The 4,730-nt window shown below is 34.0% G+C and overlaps 1 long non-coding RNA gene across 1 annotated transcript; it reads right to left on the reverse strand.

Annotated features, from left to right (window-relative positions):
• Positions 1 to 484: 484 nt before the first annotated feature.
• LOC128237034 (uncharacterized) lies at positions 485 to 3,806 on the reverse strand. The gene is made up of 3 exons (XR_008261483.1): positions 3,697 to 3,806; positions 693 to 775; positions 485 to 519 (listed from the first exon to the last, which is right to left on the reverse strand). It is a non-coding gene; the product is annotated as an uncharacterized LOC128237034 (long non-coding RNA).
• Positions 3,807 to 4,730: the final 924 nt, after the last annotated feature.

The raw sequence follows: 4,730 nt of genomic DNA on the forward strand, positions 1-4,730 counted from the left end.
CTGTAACCAGTTGTAATAACAATTATGTAACCTTTTACAATTGACTGATTGTATTCTAGTTTCCTTGTTTCCCGCATGCCCCCAAAGCCATTTACAAAGCATGTCAACTATTTAAGTATCAACAAAACGGCCAGCCATTTGGAAACGTCACCTGAATTTGTCACCACTGGATCAAGTCAGGGGCGTATCCAGGATACGAAGTTAGAGAGAGCGTAACTAAGGGTCGTAAACCTTTGACCCGCGCCCCAACCTCAGATCCCCCACCACCCAACTCCTGGACCCGCGAGTGAATATAGATTGCTTTCGATGACCTACTCTAGTTCGGACTTAAAATTGCCATACAGAAATGGAACATAAGTCGTGTTAACCATTTTAAGTGAAACATTAGCTTATGCTCAAGAGCACATATACAAGAGTATTACAGTATAACGGTATGTGTGTCTCTACCTGCGAGTCTTTACAGCCGTACTCGTGAAGCAGGTTACCTGAAGACGTTGCCAGGATACGCGCGAAACATTGCTGCACATAACAGGAAATATTGGGGTTGTAAAATATATGTTACATAAAAATGCAATATTGAAGTAATGTTCAACGAAGTTTTATTGTAAGCATGACAATAGAAGTATTTAGTATGTGTTTTCATATCAACGAATCAGTTTCGTTACTGTATGTAAGGGATGTTCGAAAGTTACCTGGCCCGATGAGCACTTCTGTACGTGGGTACACGGCACGTCCGTAAGTCTGGCAGGGCACGACAGACACGTCTCAATGCCGCCTGAAACATTCACGTGCATGTTTGAAGTCTTAAGTATTATTGTCGCTGGGCTATTTTTTGCTTTATGTTCGGTTTTATATGAGTACCATAAAGATATAGGGGACATTTGTTGTATTCAGTGTAAGATCGTATTTTATTTCACGAGTGGTGAAAAAATATTTTCACAAGTGGCGTAGACAAGAGTGAAAAAAAAAATATGTGACCACAAGTAAAATATATGTGTGTCATAAATATAGAGTATATAAATGCATGTATTCGTAAAAGCAACAGAAGTCTGTCTATCTATTCACTGTTGCTCTCAGACTCTGGATCGTACGGTATTTTTTCGTGGTGAATTCAGGCTCAGTGCAGCCGAATGATGTTTTGTTGTTGAGACAGCGAATTAGTTTCATATCTTTTAAAATTGAATGTCACGTTTCCGTTAAATTTTGTGTTTACGAAATTCCCAGAGAAATGTCGATCATATTAACTATGACACTGACCATATAAACAATGACACTGAGCATAAAAACTATGACACTGACTATATTAACTATGACACTGACTAAATAAACTATGATACTGACAATAGAAAGATTGGCATTGACCATATTAACTATGACACTGACTATATTAACTATGACTCTGACTATGTTAATTGTAACACTGACAATTTAAACAGTGGAACTGACCATATTAACCATGACACTGACAACACTGACTATATTTACTATGACACTGACAATATATACTATGACACTGACTATAATAACTATGACACTGGTCATATAAACTATGTTAATGACCGTATTAACTACTTTACTGAGAATATACACTATGACACTGGCCATTTAAACTATGACACTAACAATATAATGATTCTGAGAATATAAACTATGACTCTGATAATATAAAGAGTAACAATGACCATAATTACTATGACACTTGCAATATAAACAGAGACACTGACCATTTTAACTACGACACTGACAATATAAATAGTGGCACTGACAATATTCACTAGGACACTGACAATATAAACAATGACACTGGCCATTTTAACTATGACACTGACAATATTAGCTATGACACTGACAATATAAACAGAAACACTGACTATATTAACTAGGACATTGACTATATTAACTATGACACTAGCCATATAAACTATGTTACTGACCGTATAAACTATGATACTGACAATATAAACTATGACACTGGCCATATAAACTATGACACTGGTTATATAATCTATGACTCTGACCATATAAACTCTAATACTGAGAATATAAACTATGACACTGACGATATAAACTGTGGTTCTGACCATATAAACTATGACACTGACCATATAAACTATGACACTGGCAATATAAACTTTGACACTGGCCATATAAACTATGACACTGAACATATAAACTATGACACTGAGGATACAAACTATGACACTGACATAATAAACAGTGACACTGACCATATAAACTTTGACACTGACAAATTTAATACTAAAACATTTAGGCATGCTTTTCAGAACTTTACACAGAAAGAGAAAATGTTGAAAAATAACTGTTACTTTGCTTTACAAGCTTCTTGATTAAAATGAAGCATTGAAACATGTTAGGGTTAATCAGTTAACTGGTTAAAATTTGATTTGTCTATTAAATTGTAAAAATTATCATTTTAACAACAATGTGTACATTTGTATGTCTAAAACATCGGAGGGCATCTGTCGTGTATTATCATGATAAACTAGACTGCCCTGTTATTCCTGACTTGCAGATAAGCAGTAGCACACTTTCAGAAATTAGAGTAAAAGATAGTGTAAATGCGGTGATTATTTTTAGGAACGTGTTATCGTAATGGTGAAAGTAGGTAACTGGTTTGTCAAGATATATTGACCTTTGATAGCAACTGTGCCATTTTAGAATTTTAAAGGCACCGTGGTCATGGTGGCATTTCAACTTTTAGGTGTTCCAAGATGAAATTCTTTATAAGGAATGCTTCTTAGCTCTAACAAACAGTATGGTCAGTTAATATGTAACGTCTATCTGAATGAAAACGTGCCCTGTAATGAATATAGCACCTGAGTTGTTGGTTCAATCTAAGGTTCCTACGCTTGTCCCCGTTGTTGGTACATGTATTTAAAGTGACAATCTTAAATCATACACGTGTATAACAAACATTAATTTTGACTGTTTGACCTTTGACTACTTGCTGAATAATGCATTTATGCAAAATACTTATTACAAGATTGTAACCGTGTATTTAAAAGCAGAAGGCGCAAAAATATTAAATGATTGGTCAATGCTAAAAGATTAACTGTGGTCTTCTTTAGTCCCATCAGGTAGAAATATAATGTTTTATGCTCATTTCTTTCCAATTAAACTCGGTATCCTTCATAAGCACCATTGTTTTCTACATTTAGTCATCATATTTGGAATATTAAAACAATATTATTAATTTTGGTAAATTTATCTGGGAGTAAAAGTGCATCTGATACTGGGGCGGTATTCAAAAATCTTCATTTCATAACTTCAGTCATTTTCTTACATTAAGTATCTCCATTATGCTTTCATATTATTACTTTATACGATCTGAAATAATTAATCATCATTGATCTGATGCAAAATACATATTATACGTTAAAAACACTTATACTTCTCATTTCATTTGACTATGAAAATTTTAAGAAATTTATTTAAGTTAAGAAAAGACTTAAGATGTTTTATAAATACCGGCCCAGGAAGTGTATGTTCAAAGATATACATAAGTATAAGCCTGTTACAACATACTACTGCTGTGTTTAAACACTGATTGCTCTTCTTTTTTAATAAATATTTTAAATTTGCTATTTAGATTATTGTTGTTTTTTGTCTTATTATGTTTTTTCAAGTGCTTATGCGCATTAACACATAATGTTTCAAAGTTTTTTTTCGATTTACCTATGCTCGAATCACAGTGAATGCCAGTGTAGCCGTGATCACAGACGCACAGGTAACCAGCCGGTCCGCTAAAGCAGGAGCCATGCACACACGGGCTAGACTGACAGGCATTTGCGTCTGTTTATGAAAAAATAAACGCATCGGTAAATATAATGCCCGCACTACAAGGATACATTATACTTTCTGCAATAACTTTAAACCTTAACTATATCGATAGCATCATAAGAATATATACTAAATCACCAAGACATAGGTAGATAGATATCTTTAATTAATCCTCTAAAAGAAGACTTATAACAAAGATGTTTTTTTACAATCGGTACACACAATACATGAAAAGGTACATGCAATAAATATGTATATATATATTATTGGAGTACGGCAATGACCACGATATTGAATTATGGAGTTATATTATGTACATTTATCAAGAACAGTTTAAATATGGGGGTTTTTTATGTTCCAATCTATAGCTAAGTAAGAATAAATGAAAACCTTGCCGAAATGAAACTTAATATTCTTTATTGCCTCTATTAGAAACCGTCTGTTCATAGTAATATACTCAACATAGTTACCAATGTTATTGTGGCACCACAAGCTTGTTGCAGTACCCAAGTAGCCAATAAAAGATAATTAAGTTGACTATTTGTGTTCCTACTTAATTGTGCGCCAATGACAGTCGAGAAACTCTCCAATTGTCTGTAGCTCAATTTCGTTTATACCGATTCTTATGGTGGAGACGGTCACTTATTTTTAATCGTCTATTTTCTGTTGATGCTTCTTTTAATTGATCTATCATCATGTGGATATATTCTGAATTGAATCAAAACTAAAAGATTCCGGTCGCTTTACACATTCATTTTTAAGTTGAGTTACATGACGTAAACACCAACCGCACCCATTTAAGAAAACCTGATTCCGGTCGCTTTACACATTCATTTTTAAGTTGAGTTACATGACGTAAACACCAACCGCACCCATTTAAGAAAACCTGATTCCGGTCGCTTTACACATTCATTTTTAAGTTGAGTTAC

This window comes from Mya arenaria, chromosome 6, assembly GCF_026914265.1.
Source record: "Mya arenaria isolate MELC-2E11 chromosome 6, ASM2691426v1".
Lineage (NCBI taxonomy): Eukaryota > Metazoa > Mollusca > Bivalvia > Myida > Myidae > Mya > Mya arenaria.